This window comes from Lissotriton vulgaris, chromosome 10 (assembly GCF_964263255.1).
Source record: "Lissotriton vulgaris chromosome 10, aLisVul1.2, whole genome shotgun sequence".
NCBI classification, from domain to species: Eukaryota; Metazoa; Chordata; class Amphibia; order Caudata; family Salamandridae; genus Lissotriton; species Lissotriton vulgaris.
In genome coordinates this window covers 1,180,595-1,197,609 of record NC_141698.1, presented here as the reverse complement: position 1 = coordinate 1,197,609, position 17,015 = coordinate 1,180,595, and the positions used below count along the sequence as shown (strand labels likewise).

General features: G+C 49.0%; 1 protein-coding gene and 1 pseudogene across 2 annotated transcripts in view; both read left to right on the top strand.

Moving 5' to 3' along the window:
* G6PD (glucose-6-phosphate dehydrogenase) overlaps positions 1–17,015 on the top strand; it is a 193,070-nt gene that overhangs the window by 10,217 nt on the left and 165,838 nt on the right. The gene's annotated exons all lie outside the window — the stretch shown is intronic.
* On the top strand, positions 3,967–4,660 carry LOC147684276 (RNA demethylase ALKBH5 pseudogene; annotated as a pseudogene).

Below are 17,015 nucleotides of genomic sequence, written 5' to 3'. Positions count from 1 at the left end.
TAGTCCGCTGCTCTTTTCACGAGCTTGGTGCAGCAAGGTGATCTTTTTTTAGGTCTTGCTGGTGTTAGCAGCGCATAGCGCTGCTCCGGCGAAAGACCTATTGTTGTGGGTTTCCTGAGAATGGCTGACAGGGGGTGGTTACGCGCATTTCCTCCGCAATTGCGTCTCGAGGACGCGCACGCCCAGCCCCCGGCGCCGTGCATATCTGCTGTTCAACATTCAGCAGCCTCTCTCATTCGCGCGCACACACACACACAGCCACACTCCCGCATGCGCACACACCAAACACGCACACACTGCATACACATACGCGCTCACACACACGCATGCATACAGCCATCCCCCACCCCGACCCACTCGCCTATCAGCAAAAAATCACAAAACGGAATATTACATCCACCCCTTCTCTAAAACAGCAGGGTTTATCTTCCTGGCGCTTGGTCCAGCATGTAGGTTCCCAAAAAAATATAAACTCTCCTATCTTCACATTCACTCCATAGGCTGTGACGCCCATAACTCACTTGGTGAAGGCTTCCCCCAAGTCTACAACGACAGCGGTCTTCTCGCCTCCACTTCCCACTCCCTCGTACAGCGGCATCTTTGCTGTGCTCCTGATAGGCCTACCGCATGCGCAGATAGACTACCTTCCAGAGGTACCGGATCACTTCCTGCTGGCTCTGCGCCTGTGCACGGGCAGAACACTGCCTCGGTCTCAAGATCCCCGTCTGTCTATGCCTCCCGGAAGTGCCTGCATTTCGATCATCATTTCCGTGAATTTCAACAGGAGAGGCATAGAAATACATGCATCCCAACATTTTTGAGGACAGTGTACTTTAATATTCAAGCCCAGTTCTCGAATATTTGGGGAAAGTTTTGTTTTTTCTTAACTCACTTGCGGGAAGACTGTGCACGCCGAGCATTGCACAGACTGTGCGGTAGGGTACTTACGATCCTAAACAGATGGCACACAGAAACGACCCTTAGAATAGTTCTATGAAAACAGGAAAGTAGGAACTTAAAGGAAGCTCGCAGGAAGGACATCATCTCTTCTATAATAAAGCAGGATTATATTATGTTGTCATTTGCAAGCTGTAGTTTATCCATTAGTTTCTCTAGTGTCTGACCTCTGAGATGTATCTTTATTTATATTATTTAATTAAATGCGATTATTATTATTTTTTTTTATAGCGCAAACATTACCCGAAGATGTCAGAGCGCTTTACATAAGAACCAGTTGCGATACATTAAGACTTCGGATTACAAGCGTTGCATAAAAGATACAAACAGAAACAAGCATTTGCAATGCAATAGGTCTCGCATTTACCCGAATTTGAGCTATTGACATTGCAAATAACAATGCCTTTTATTTTTATTTTCGTTTTTAAAACCTAAATAAAAGGCATTGCCATTTACAATGCCAATAGCTTAAACTTGCGTAAATGCGAGACCTATTGCATTGCAAATGCTTTTTTATTAATGTTAGAATTGGGGGTCTCTGGTTGGCGCAGGTATGTACTTGTGACAAGCAGGGACCCTCTCCTCTAAGTCAGGGCGAAGGATTACCCTCTAAAAATAACCCCTGCTTACCCTCTAGGTAGTGTGGCGCAAGCAGTCAAGGCTAATCTCTAGAGCACATAGGGTTAAACATTTGCAGTATCACACACAATAACCACCAACCCACCACACTATGACACCAGACTGTATTTTGTGAAAAAATATAACTCTTTTATATATTTCAAGCAGGCTTATAAATACAGTCTTATCAGTTAACACGGGTTCCAGTTACTTTCAAGGGTGGCCACAGTTCGTAGTTGTGTTCTTGTAATACTTATGAAAGGGTTAAAGTCTCTCTCAATACTTTTAAAGTAATGCAGGCAATCAAAACAGCTTAAAAGGAGGTAGCACGGTCCTCACCAGGCTCCTCCGTGTCATAGATGGTGCCCCAAGCGTTGTGGAACGGTTCGTTGCTTCCTGCTCGCACTACGGGCCCGGCCTGCCAAAGCTCACGTTTCTCGCGTGAGACGCGTACGGCACGGCCGAGTCTAACAGGGAGTATGCGTCGTACAGCAGGGTGCGACTCGTACAGGAGGTGCGAAGCTTCACGAACCGTATCAGGCGCCCAGGGGACTCCTAACGGTGCGAGCCTTGCTGTGGATGTGGCTCGGTCCTTCGAGAGGGGGAACACGCTGGGTGCGGGCGAAGCTGCAGGGCACGTCAAGGGGGCCGAGACGGGCTTCACTGCACGACGCGCCGCAACCGCTCACAGACAGCGGCAGGCGCTTTCCCGGGTACAGTTCAAAATGGGGGTGCTTCTGGGGCCTTGACAGGCGGCAGTCACGGTGCTTGGAGGGACGGTAGTGCCCCGGGCCTCTCAGGGTGCGTGGCGGATGTTCACAACACGCTCCGCTTTTCCCAGGTAGAACTTCAGGGGAAGGCAGCACTCACAGCAGTTCTCCTCTTTCAGGGGGGTAGCGCCCAATGTTCCTGGGGCGCTGTTCAGGGGGCAAGTTCACCAGCAAGCCCTTGGAGATCTTTGTAGGAGTTTGGCACAAGTTGAAATGAAGCAAAATCTTTCAGTCTTTCTCTCCTGCTCTCCTTTTGCAGCAAGGCACCCACCATAGGCCAGTCTATTGGGATCAGAGTCAGTACTTCTCCATGAAGCTTCCTGGGTCCTCCTCTTCAGGCAGAGCTTCTTCCTAGCACAAACAGGATCTAATTTACAAGGAGCAGGGCTCCTACTTTTATACAGCATTTTGTTTGTTCTTGCAGGCCAGGGGGCCTCTGCATAACTTCTTTCAGTCTCTAAGCACTTGTTGGGTGTACTCTGGTTGCTGCTTTCAGTGTGAGGGGCAGTCACATCAGACGCTCCACAGGAGGTGGAGCCAGCATTGTGTGGACAGGGGCAGCCAGGAGTACCTTGTTGACAGTGCTTCGCCTCTCCTGGGCCAGGTGTCGGGCTGAGTCATCAGTCGCTCCCCAGGGGGCGGAGCCAGCATTGTGGTGGCAGAGCACAGCCCTATTCAGAGTCCAGGGGCACTCCCACCAAGGTGTAATCCTGGCATTCACCACCTGTCATCCCCCAGCCCTGTCACTCACATATCCCAGACAGTCAGATACACATCCTAGCAGAGGCTGGCTGAAATGGTTAGGCAAGCAAATGCTAGCTTTCTAAAAGTAGCATTTGCAAACGCAAGATATTAAAATAAACTTTACTAAAATAAGTATTTTATTATTCTGAGTTCAGGCATACTAAACTTGACTTTCTACCATGTTCCCTGAGCCTGCTGGGATTATAGGGTGTAATAATTCCAGCAGCCCATCTTGGCCTAAGAGAACAGGTAGCCTTACAATAGTGAAAAACGAATTTGGCTGTAATTCACTATTAGGACATGCCACACACATTAGGGCTTGTCCTACCTTACACTTACAATGCACCCTGCCCTAGGGCCTACCATATGGGTGACTAATATGAAGCAAAGGGAAGGTTTTGAGGCTGGCAAGTGTGTGCACTTGCCCAGCCAGCATGACAGTACCAGACTGCACGCAGGATCTGCAATGGCAGACCCTAGACATATTTTAAAAGGCTGCTTCTGTGGTTGGCGCAACCAGCGCTGCAGGCCCACTAGCAGTATTGGCATTTACAATCCCTGGCACTCCTGGTGCACTTTACTGGGGACTGACAGTAAATCCAATGAACCAATCAGGAACATCAATCACAGTTACACTTTACATTGGGAGCACTTGCACCGCGGCACGGATTGGCCATGGCCCAGTGCCCTGAGCAGCGGACACCAGCAAAAACACCTGAGGCACATCAGCAAAATGTGGAAGGGAAACTCACGCCAAGGTGCCAGGTCTGACAATTACGTTCTTGATATTGCCCTTGCGCCGATCGGCGGAGCTGAGCCATGCGCGGTGGCAGCTCCCCCTGCTGCAGCCGGTTTTGAGTGATGTGAGCCCCGCAGTATGGCCATCAGTGGATACACGGACCTATGGGAGAAGTTGCCGTCCATAATGCCTTCCCATTAAGGCCCGGAGCCGGGTTCCAAGAGCAAGCTGTCAGATGGCGAGTACAGCGACCATGAGGAGCCGCCACTGCCCCCTCAGCTGCCTCTCCACTACCGGGACGAGGAGGCACGTCGGGTAAAGCACGGGATCCGGCAGATGCTTCTCTTCAGCCGGGAAGAGTGCCCCCGCATCAAGAGCCACATCGAGGTGATGCGCGCTGCCGAGAAGGGGCTGTACAAGGAGCACACCGTGGACCGTGCTCCATTACACAACAACTATTTTTTCAGAGAGTGCTACACTTTTGTGGCGCAGCTGTAGAAGCCCGGGCCTGCCCAGGAGCGGCTATACCCCAAGGGTGACGTTGATGAGATCCCCGCCTGGGTACACCAGCTGGTCATCCGCCAACTGGAGCAGCACCGGATCATCTCAGAGGGCTTTGTTAAAAGCGCCATCAAGGATTACCAGCCCGGAGGCTGCATCATCTCTCACGTGAATACCCATCCACATTTTCGAACAGTCCATCGTTTCCATGTCCTTCTTCAGCAACTCAGCGCTGTGCTTCGGCTGTAACTTCCAGTTGAAGCCGATCCAGAAGACCGAGCCAGTGTTTTGTTTGCCTGTGCGGATGGGTTTCGTCACCATCCTCCGGTAAGAGAAGATGGGGTTACTGTCATGCTGTGGGTGTGAAGATGCCTCCTCCGTGTATGGTGAAAGTGATGGGTAATGTCATTTTAAGTGACAAAAGCCTAAAACATTTGTGATCATCACAATACAGCAATGCATGTCATAATGTAGTCTTTCATTAATATCGAGCCCCCTTAAACTCAGGACCAAGGGCGTAACACAAGCCCCCACAGCCCCCGTGGTGCGGGAGGGGCAAACTCCAGGGGGCCCCCTCTGCACTGCAGTCAGGCCAGAGAGCTTCCGATTGAGCCCGGAGGGGGCCCCTCCACGTACCTTGCAGGGAGGCCCCCTCAATTTTCGTTACGCCACTGTCGGGATCTGTAATACTTCTTAAGCAAAGCTCAAAATGTAATTATCAGTCTTCTTGGCAGATGGATAGATAGAAGGATTACAGTCTTTCAGGTAAGGTGGTATAAAGGCCCACTGCCCTGTGGTAAAGAAATATATGCTCACTATCCACGGGTTTGGATAGCCTAACCAAACAAGCATTTGCAATGCAATAGGTCTCACACCTTTGAAACTTTAACCTATTGGTATTTTAAATGGTATTTACTTTTATTTATGTGCCCTTTGTACTCCTAGTCGTTGCTTGAAGGTTTTCAAAACACATAAATAAAAGGCATTGTCGTTTACAATGCCAATAGCTCAAAAGTTTGCAAATGCGAGACCTATTGCATTGAAAATGCTTGTTCTTAATAGGTGCTGGATACAAGTCTGTTAGCTCTTCTCCGGGAATGACCACGGCCCAGGGTGTGCAGTGTTACCAGGGAACGCAAACCGCTCCATTTGGTAAGTAGCTGAATATCAGCATACTCGCTGCACTGCCTATAAAAATCCATAAGCGTGGACATGCCCTACTGCATATCAGGAATGTGCAGAATCATTCCGCAGGTAACAGTCTTGCCCATCGGAAGCGTTCCCTTTCCTGGTAAACATAAGGAATACAGTGTAAGTTTCCGTACAATCTGGGGTCCTTTCCCTTCTAACCAAGTATATTCACCCCCGCGGTGTCCCAGATTGCCTGACGTGGGTGAGCTATACTTGTATGTATGTATGTATAGGCATTTATATAGCGCACTACTTACCCGGAGGGTCCCAAGGCGCTTCGACCGCTGCGAAACCCTTCCTGGCTTCCCTGAGAGATGGTCCCTTAATGGGTATCTCCAGGGTGAGACCAGGCATCCCCGGCGGTCTGGTGGGGCCGTTAGTGAAGATGAGGCAAGCTAATGCCCAGAGTTGCCGAGTGTGATCGCTGATCAGAGTGGGCACCGAGGCGAGAGAATTATCGAGTCCGCTGACCCTGGTCCAGAAACCTGCCGCGCCGGGAATCGAACCCTGGTCCCGGGCCGTCCTCTGCTCTCGGGTCTGCCGCCTCTAACCGGTGAGCCACACTACTTCACCACTTACATTCAACCCTGCCCCATGTGACCCATTCCCCTTTTTATCCCCGAGTTGGACGGCCCTACAAAGGAATTCCATGTTTGGAGAACCACTTCTTGTTAAAGAAGACCGCCACAGACACACTAAGAGCCACTCTCGGTCCATAGGTGGACGCCGGAGCCGACGTATTTGTGCACTGAGTTGGAGGCTTGGCTTCCTCCAAAAATCTCTTCTCTGGGAAGTCTCGGGGCCAGATGGTGTCTTCCCCTATGGTGCTTTTCATACACATCCTGTCCAGCTCGGTTTGGATATCAGTGAGCTCAGTAAAAAGGTATAGCGCTGTTGGGTTGGTGTCGTATCGTGTCAAGTCTACAACTACCCTGAGTGGTTCAAGTTTACAACTACCCTGAGTGGTTCTATCTTGTTGGGTTGGATCTTTGCTTGCATCCTACGTAGGTAGAGATGAATGAGGCGCTTTGCTTTCTTGAGGGCTACCTTTTTGGACAGATAAAGCCTATCTGTGCCAACCGCATGTGGGATCAATGAGCAGACATAACATGACCTGGCTGATGCTTGGGAGCTGACTGTGGTCATGTGTTGATACCACGTGTTATGTAAAAGGTTGCCGCACAGTGCATGGGGGATGCTAGTATTCTGTCTGGTGTATTTATAGGTGACATACGAAAGGTCCCTATGCAGGTGTTTATACCCCATTAGTGACTCTTTTCACTCAGCAGGTCCTCAGGACTGTCATCGCCATGTCAGGGCTCGACTACACGAAGGAACGATGCACTCACTCGGTTGTTAAGCTGGCCCCTCTCTGAGGGCTCGTGGCTTTTTCCTCCTTCCATTGGTGCAAATTCGGAAATGATCCTTTCTTCTTTCTTTCTTTGTTGGGGTTGATGACACCTCTCGTTGGTGCACTTTGTTGTCTTCTCTGTTACCTGGTTTTGAAAGAACTTGGTTGATTGTTATCCCAAGAACATTACACATGCTCAGTAACTAATGGTTTATGGAGTCCCTGTATTTTTACCCTATAGGTGTGATCCTTGCACTCCACTAGTCGCAATCTATTGAGACACTGGAGTCTGACCTCTGCTCGGTTATGTTTTTGTGATTTTGGGATGTAAGGGTGATTATTTGTTATCCACACAAATCATAATCTTTTTATAAGCCATTGAGTCCTCCCTCTAATCCTAACTGGATGCTTAGATAAGTTGTAATTATGTTTGTGGGGTGGTCTCCTGAGCATAGGGGGGGATCAAATAGTGGCTTTTAGCAGGAGTCCAATGGACGACGCTAGTGTTGTCATAGGCATGCTGGATGTCGGGCGCTCTCGCTACGTCTGAATCTAGTTGGATAAGCGCATTCTCAGTGGGCGTGGCTTCTCAATCCAATTAGTATAGTGTTTATTTTATTTATTTTTTAAAACTCTTTTTATTATCAAAATGCAAAAGAATTACATTACAAAAAAAAGGAAATAAAACGTAAATAATGACATCAGGTGATACCATACATTTCTCATCTAGTGGGCCCATAGTCACAGATACAGAATCACATTCAACTATATTTGTGCTAGGATCCCAGGGATTCCTGTGCCTCCGTTTCCATTTGTGGCGTTGGTGGTTCACAAATCCCTCCTCGGTGATTGTTCCACGCCCCCCAGACCTTCTCCCATTTCTCCGGGCAACCCCTGGCCACATACACCGATTTCTCCCTAAGCATACACCAGTCCAAATCCTTGGCCCATCCAGAGACTCGAGGCGGCTGACTAGCTCTCCTGAGCAGAGCAATATTACGTTTAGGCACCATATACGCCAGCGTCACCCATTGCCTCTGGTACATATTCAAATCTGTAGGTTCCCACACATTCAATAGACACCTCCGGGCTTCTGGCCGTATCTCCTCTCCCAATTCCTCTTTTAGTTCATCATGGATCTTTGTCCAAAATGTCTGTATCGCGACACTGTCCCAGAGAATGTGTATTAAGGTGCCAGGTTCTCCACATTCTCTTCTACACTCTCCACTCCCCCTAGCCCCATTTGCACTAACCGAGGCCCGGTAATATATGATCTATGCAATATCTTTAGTTGCACAAGTCGGAGCCTCGTCTGAATCGCCACTACCTTCGGGGAAGAAACTGCCTCTACCCAATCCTCGTAGTCTAATTCCAAGCCATCAGCACTCCACTGAGCTCTGACATGCCCCAACGGATTCTCCATGTTATTAACCAGTTTCCTATATATCAAGGAAATCGTCTTCTCTGGAATGTGCCCATCTAGCACCCAGTCCTCAAAAGGCGATGTCTCCTGAAGTATCACGTCCCTGGGTACGTGAGTGAGGAGAACATGTTCACTTGCAGATATCGATAGTGCTCATTATCATGCAGACTATACTGTTTTTAAGAGACTCAAATGTGTGCACCGTGCCTCCTCCCCAGACAACCTTTATCCGGGTGATCCCTATAAGATCCCACTTATGAAACCCCTTAAATTTCCATAGGCTCCCCAGTTTCTCCGAATTCAACAGGGGAGTAGCCAACGTCAGTTTTCCTTCCCAACCCAAGTACTTATTAGCCGTATGCCACACCTGTATCGCATGATCTTTTGGGCCAACTACTGGAAACCTACCTGGTTTAGCGTACAGAGCTCTATCTATCATTCCACCTGGGGCAAGCCCTCGGTCCATGGCATAACCTAGATCTCCTGGGGGTCCATAGACTATATGATTCACAGCAGCCAGCTTCGAGGCCCAATAGTACTTCTTTAAATCCGGGAGTCCGATTCCCCCATCATACCATGGGAGAGTTAATTTGATAAACGCTAGTCGGGGTCTACCGTCCCACAGAAGCTGTCTCTGAAGTGCCTCAATTTCCGTAAAATAGGAGGCCAGTACTGGGTCCATCGAGTTCTGAAGAGCATACAGGTATCGAGGTAAAGCAATCATCTTTAACAGAGTGGCCCTTCCAAGTAATGACCGCGGAAGAGCTCTCCAGCACTCCACATCCTTCTTACAGCTACTCAATGGGGAAGCCAAATTATTAGCATATCTTAACTTTGGATCAAGATGATATATATACCTAGGTATTTAAACCCTACTAGTTCAATCTGAATTGGGCATGACTGTGGAATTCTCGGTGGGTCGCCTACAAGGACAAAAAGCACCGACTTTGACCAATTAATAGCAAATCCTGAGTACCTACCAAATATGGCAAGCACGTCCAGAAAATTGCTTAAGGACACTCTGGGGTTAGTGAGGTAGAGCAAAACGTCATCCACTTATAATGAGATTTTATCTTCCCATTCTAATGTCCACCGCAAGCCACGTATCTATCTATCCCATCTGACCCATGCCGCCAGCGGCTCCAGCGCAAGAGCAAAGAGCAGCGGGGACAACGGGCGTCCCTGTCTCATGCCCCTCCAAAGAAAACTCATTCGATCTACAGTTATTGACGACCCCTCTGGCCAGGGGATTTGCATACAGTAGGCGCACCCACCCAATAAACTCGCTTCCAAAACTCCGCTTCGCCAATACAGCAAACAGTTCCATTCAACCCTATCAAACGCCATTGTTTCCTCCAAGGACACCAAGACCGTCTGTTCCTGTACCCTCGAAGAGCCTCCAAGAACACCATGCAACCTCCGCAAATTCAGAGCCGTATTACGACACGGCATAAAGCCAGATTGACTCGGATGAATCAGGGTCGTAATCACCTTTACTAACCGAATAGCGAGCATTTTCGCCAAAATGTTGGGCTCTGCATTGAGGAGCGAAATAGGCCTATATGAGGAACATTGTGTCCTGGGCTTACCCGCTTTGTGTATGACTACTATATTGGCCATGAGCTGGTCGTATGGAAGCTGACCCTTCTTCTTACTCTCCAAGAACATGGCTCGGATATGTGGGGCGACCCTATGGGCATTTAATTTGTACAACTCAATTGGTATCCCATTGGGGCCAGTTGCCATACCGGATTTTATCATTCTTCTAGCCTGCGCAACCTCACCGTCGGTGAATGGAGAGTCCAAATAGCACCTATCTTCCTCCGACAATCCCCGCATAACAATATTCCCGATCATTTCGCTATTCTCAGCCTCTGTAAACCCTCTACTGGTGGTATAAACATCCTTGTAATACTCCGAAAATGTATCAGCCACTGCTTGTGGATTTGTAACTCTATCTGACTCCGATCTGTCTAACTCCGGTACCGGCCTAGATGCCCATTCCTTGTGTTCGAGCCATGCGATCAATTTACCAGCTTTATCACCATGTTCATATATGCGGCTCTGCACAGCATTATTCTGACCTATCGCTCTATCTCTCGCTAGGCATTTGTATTCATCCTGTCGGAGTCTCAGTAAGTGGAGGTCTTCCGGCGTAGGCGACCTAGCCACTCTCTCCTCCAAACTTATGACTTCTGACTCTTTCTGATTTTCCGCCACCTGACGTTTCTTCTTCTTCTTCCCCGCCACCAGAGATAGGACCTCACCCCTCGCTACCACCTTGTAAGCTCCCAGAGGGACTGCGCCGAGTCAACTGTACCCACATTCTCCTGGAAATAACGTTCCGACATCTGAAGTACCTCCTTTCTAATGGCCGGGTCTTTTAATTGCCATGCGCTAATAGGAGCTATCCCACCCACCGCCAATTGTCCAAGCGTGAGCTGTAACCATAGTGGAGAATGATCAGAGATATCTTCCAAGATACCGCACATCATGAATCATGGCAGCCATAGCTGCCGGGAGCAATATGTAATCTAACCTGGACAGACTATTATCTGCTGCTGATACATGAGTAAAATGTGCCTGCGTCGGGTTACGGACACGCCAGCCCTTCAACCAGTCCCAGCATCTCAAGAAAGTCCGAGAGCCATCTCTGCGATTGCCTAAGTACTCGTGGCGGGCTACGGTCAACCTCTCCATCCAGTACGGCATTAAAATCACCCCCCAAAACTAAGCTGCCAAGGGGCAATGTAAGAAAAACAGAGCTCAGGTCTCGGAAGGTTTCAGACTGAAGCCCTGGTGGCACATATATAGACAGAAAGGTGACCGGCTTACCCCCCAACAGCCCCGACACTCCAACATATCTACCCCTCCTGTCCAGCCAAGTGGCTTGTATCGACATGGGAAAGGAATTTGTAACCAGAATCCCCTCCCCACCCCCCTGGATCCGGTTGTCAACCCGTCATGCGCCACCAATTTATACCCCCCTTTATGGAGGGCCATGCATCGGTTACCCACGCAAAAAGCATCCTGCTACTTTATTATCACCTGATGCATAAAGAAAAGGAAAGATCAACTGCTTCAATTCCACGGAAAACATATACACATACTGTATAACCAATCCTCCCTCACCTAACAAAAGAAAAGGCAAAAAAACAATATCCATTCAACAACTTTCCCATCCCTCCTCCCCCCACCCTGCACCCCTGATCGCGGCAATCGCCAACCCCCAATTTGCAGTGTGCCTGTCGCCCCATAATCGAACTAATCAAATATCTGAAAGTAGATTTGAGGAGGATGTCAGTGCCCCGTATCTCCGCCCCCACCCCTAGGATGACATATCATGCGCCTATTGTAACTCAGTCTCGAGGAGCATACCCCCAGGAATGTCTCGTAATTGGTCCCCCTCCCCACAAATCACACATCACAAGCAACGGCGGTACTCATCATTCCTGTTCCTGCGAGCCATTTCCATCCTCACCACTCTGCCTCCGAAGCTACCCCCGGAGGGGGAAGCCTATCCAACCAGTCAGAGGCTATTTCCGGATTGTCGAAAAACCAGACCTTGCACTCCACCTCGACTCGCAACTTAGCTGTAAATAGCATGGCATATTTCAAACCTCGGTCCCAGAGTCTCTTCTTAACACCAAGGAAACTCTGCCGCTGTCTCTGGACAGTTTGAGTAAAGTCAGGAAAGGAGAGGGTGGAATTCTCGTATTCCAGGGGCCCCCCTGATCTGGATGCCTGCAGGATAGGGTCTCTGTCCCTAAAGTTGAGCACCCTCGTGATAATCGGACGAGGCGGGGCCCCCGGCTTTGGTCTTCCGCCCGGGACACTATTCACCCTTTCTATTGTAAAGAAATTCCCCAACCCCTTCGGTTTCAGATGATTGAGAATAATATCTTCCACAAAGAGGTCTGGTGCGGCCCCTTCCTCCGGGACACCAATTATGCGCACATTGTTCCTCCGAACCCTCCCTTCGTACTCATCCAGCTTACGACTTGCCTGGTCACTGGTGGCTTTCAGATTCCGAACCTCCTGCTGCAGCTGCACCACGTCGTCTGTCAGGCTCACGTTTTTGATATCTAACGACTTCACTTTCTCACTAGTTTTGGTGAGATCGGCTCCGATCAGGTTGACCTCTATGGCCATAGTGTCCAACTTGTAATCCAGTGACTATATCTTCTGCCCTAAGGACGTCTTAACCTCCCCAATGGCGGCCATTACATCTTGCAATGTGTGTTCCGACACAAGGTCCGCAGACTCTCTACCTCCGTCCTGAGTCCTCCCTGACTCGGGAGGCGAGACCCTGGGCCTCGTGTATCGGTCCAGCTTATTGGATTGGACGTAACGAGATCCCTTAGTCGATCTGGACAGCTGTTTCTCGCCATCCAATTTAGTCACCATCATAAGTCTTTGGTAGGGCTGATCTACGCCCACTATCCCATTGGACACGACTATTGTCCACGGGGTATGCCCAGGCCCCCACCAATCCAGTCTGTCTGGCTTAGGCCCTGTACAGGCTCCAGGCCCTCTGTCTGTCTCAGGCACACATAAACAGTTCCACTTCCAGGGGGTCACCCCACCACAGCTGATCCAGAGCTATTCGTCCACTGTACAATAAAACTGTATTTACGCAAGGGACACACCTTCTCTCTTACCAATTCAATCTGGTGTGCATCGCAAATCAGTATTCCGTAACCCCTCCGGCCCCCACTCTGTGGCCCATCATCATAATCCTGTATGTTAGCAGGAACCTTTTATCTGGGGCCGCTCCTCCTCTACTCTCCGTGTATCATCCGCCGTCCTCCGTCATGCAGGGCCAGTGTGGGTCCGCTCCTCTCCCTCCGCAGTCCGCATCTCCTACTTCAAGCAGCCCCTTCCCCGCCTGGATCGATGTCCTCTTGGGGCGTATACACAGCTCCGAACCCCGGGGGCCCTTTGGATCTACTTCTTTCACCAGGAGAGGGAATGCGGGCGGTGGCAGAAGACCAACGTGCCCCTCTCCCCGCACAGCAGCCGCTGACCACTACAGATGGAGCCTCCACATTCGCAGTCAAGGCCTCGGACTGCAAGGTCAAGCACCAATCTCGTGCCCCGGTTTTCAGGACACCTCACTCACCCGGGGGGGTTAGGGCGGGAGGGAAAGGATATTTCTATGAGCCCTCGCAATATCACCGGGATTGTGGCTTGTGGTTATTCCGGCCTGGGCGCGACCGGCAATTTCCGGCCACTGCCACCACGCGAGTCCCCGGCCTCAACTCCAGCAAAGGCCCAAACTCCGAGGATGCACTGCCGCGGCCCCTGACCTCACAGCGGAACGGGAGTGGCGACGAAGCGCTCCGCTTCCCTTCCGCCGGTCAGCGCACCCCACAACGCCACAGGATAATCACAAGATATTAGGGGGTGAGGCTCGGGTCTCACGGAGCCACTAGCCTACGCGGCCATCTTAGATGCCGGCGTAGCTCCTCCTCTCAGTATAGTGTTTAGATGGTAGTAGTGAATCAATCCAGCCGACAATTATGGGCTGCCAATTGGCGCAGGCGAAGTTGGGGTCCAAAAGGACCACTCAGTAAGTAGAGTCTGACTGGGGAGTCCGAGTTCGGAGAATGAGGGTAATGAAGTACCGGGACCTGTTGGAAGCGTAGTTCACTGCTATCCATGAGGGGGTCTAAAGGCTCAGAAGGCAAGCGGGATGAATACCGCTGTCCTGCAGTAAATGTCGGGTGAGTGAAGCGCCCTGGGTGTCAGCACTATCCACTCCTAGACAAAGGTGGTATTCACAGAAGCCATTCAGAAATTACTTGGGAATCACCGTCCCTTCTTTGCCCACACAAGTTGGTCCCGGTTTCCTAGGTTCAAGTTTTCCCTAAAGTCCGAATTACCATCTGTGTCACGCAAAGGATTCCACCCCTGGTTCACTCGCAGGGTCCAATTGTAATGCACCTCCCACATTCATTTCAGATACTAATGGTGTTAGCCTGATTAGCACTGAGAAATCCTTGAGCTAAAAAACTATGAGACTGAGGTGACCACTCTACCCAGTCAGGAAAGCTGTATTTCAAAAATAGCACCTTTCCTAGTTTGCTGGTTGTAAAAAAAAAAGATGACTTCAACAGGATCGCCTTTGAGGCCGCCTTGCAGCTGATACAGTTGGGGCATATAAGATAGGTAATGCCAGATCCTGTCAGTGGCAGGGTGATTAGGTTATCTTTTTATGCTTCTCCCTAGGTTGTGGAACACCAAATGCTTTAGAAGACGTTGTTTCAGATTGGGGTGTAGTCTCTTACCCTCTCTGACAGCTTATTCAGGACGGACCTCCGTCCCACAGATTCAGCAGAACTTCCAATTAATTGTGGTGGCTGCCTGCCTTTGTTGTTGCACAGTGTTTCCTGCCTGTGTGTTAGCCTGCCAGCTACGCACCCTCCCACCTGTGAACCATCAATCAGTAATCCCGGGCCTAGGTCGCAGGACCTGCCTGACTACATACTTGCGGGTTGAGGCAGATGTGGAGCTTGGGACGGGGTATTCTATTAATAAGCACGATAGTTCATTTTTATCGATCAACTCATCGATATCCATATTAACATACAACCTGCGCAGGCTAGAGGGTGCACAACTTTAAATAAATGGGAGGTCTGTGTGTTGGGAACATTCCAGCACACACAGAAAAGTAAACTCTTTGCTATATTTTTCGACCTTGTCTTGTTCGCAAAATGAGCTTTTGCAAGACATGGAAAGCTAGCTCTCCCCTCCACATAACTGAGTAGACTCACCCCTTAATGATATGGCAGGAAAGCTGAAAGTAACACACTCAGAACAGAGGGGAGGTCTGTGGTCTACGTAAATATATCCTGTCCCAAGAATGGGACAAACTACTGAGTGAGCTCCTAGTTGCTCCTAACTAGGACCCCCTTCGCCCTGGGCACACTATCGGCAGTAGCTAGCTTGGCTGTGACTGACTGACTGACTGAAATACTTATAAAGCGCTCGAATGCCGCGGCGTTTTGGCGCTATAGTGACAGAGCGGTGAGAGCAGATCTTAATGTGGAGAGAAAAGCCAGGTTTTCAATGCTTTTCTAAAGCATAATTTAGTTTTTTGTGAGCGCAATGTAGGGGGCAGAGAGTTCCATAGTCTGGAAGCTTGGTACGAGAAAGACCTGCCACCCCATCGCATTCTTCTTATTCTTGGCTGACATAGTAAGTCCTGATTGGCTGATCTCAACGTACGCGATGGCACATATCGAGGGAGGAGTTTGGAGACGTCGTCTGGTCCCATACCGTACAGGGACTTGTGGACCAGACAGAGGGCCTTAAACTGTATTCTGGACCTAATTAGGAGCCAGTGAAGTTCCTTGAGGACTTTAGACGTTGGGTGACGGTAGGGTAAATTCAAGAGAAGAGAAACAACTATTAAGGGAGGGTCAAGGGGAGTATGTTTATAGACCATCCAAGTTCAAAACCCCTATTGAAACTATAAAACTATAAAGAACAAAAAGAACTTGAAGGTCTGAAAAAGAAGCCAAGTCCTCTAGGTCTTCAAGGAAACAAACTACACACTGATATTGCACTGAACCAGTCCCAAATGGTCGATAGACACTAAATGTAAGGTAGAAATCCTATCAGCCCACCCTCATGGCGGAGCCTCATCATTTAGGACATCTAGAACCAAATTGGTGTATCCATGCCCAGATGAATTGGCGGGATATCACACTGTTATGGTTCACAAGATGAAAGTGTCCACGCCACTGGCGGTGCTGGTACAGTGCAGTGAAAGTTGAGTGAGTGATGTTAAAATGACGGTCAAGGCAAAAGAAAAATCCTTTTATTGTTATTCACCTGGACGTCACATTAAAAAGGGTGCAAAACAGTGTAAAAAAATCACTGTCTACTTTGCTGTGTGGTTAATAAGGCCAACATGTTTCTGCCATAAGGTGAAAATACACCTGCATTCTTCAGGGCCACTAGTATAAAGATGCTACTGCAAAGATACACTCTATTGATAGTGCAAAGAAAAAGTGAAGTGTCAGACCAAAATAAGTCCGTCAACAGTAAATGTGGTCAATTGGACCATCCTACCGTATCCTCTTGAACCATGTGCTGATAGAGGATGCAGTCCCTGCAAACAAAGACAGAGAAAATAAAACAACTATTTGTTGTTCTCTACACATGATAGACTACCAGGGGCAATCAACCCTGGAAAAAACTATTTTATCATGCAATGAAGACCAAACAAGACTCAGCTAGGCCAGTCATATCTGTGACGGCCGAATAATTGATACAGGTTGCACATAGGGTAAACCACAGAGAATTCTGAAAAAAGATTAAACAAATAAATAGACTTACCCAACTATGTGTGCGAGTCAAGCCTCACCTCACCCGGCAACGGCTCGGAGAATGAGGCCCCGCTCTATGCACAGAAAAAATGAATAAATATACAGATAGACTGTCAGAAATCTGATCAGTATCCTCAACCATTCGTATATATTCAGAGTTGTGCATGAAACGCTTGGTTGTAAGTTGCCCACAGTGATCACACTGCCATGGAGAAAGAAGGTAGGTATAGCATCAAATATTGAATGTGAAGGCAGGTTTTAACTGACAAGGAGGATGGATTGTTCATAGCATTACATCCCTCATGATGTCATCAAACATTCTCAACCCGAAAACTATCTCAATATTCAGTTTGGGGTATAGTTCAAAGTTGACAGAAACTGAGGG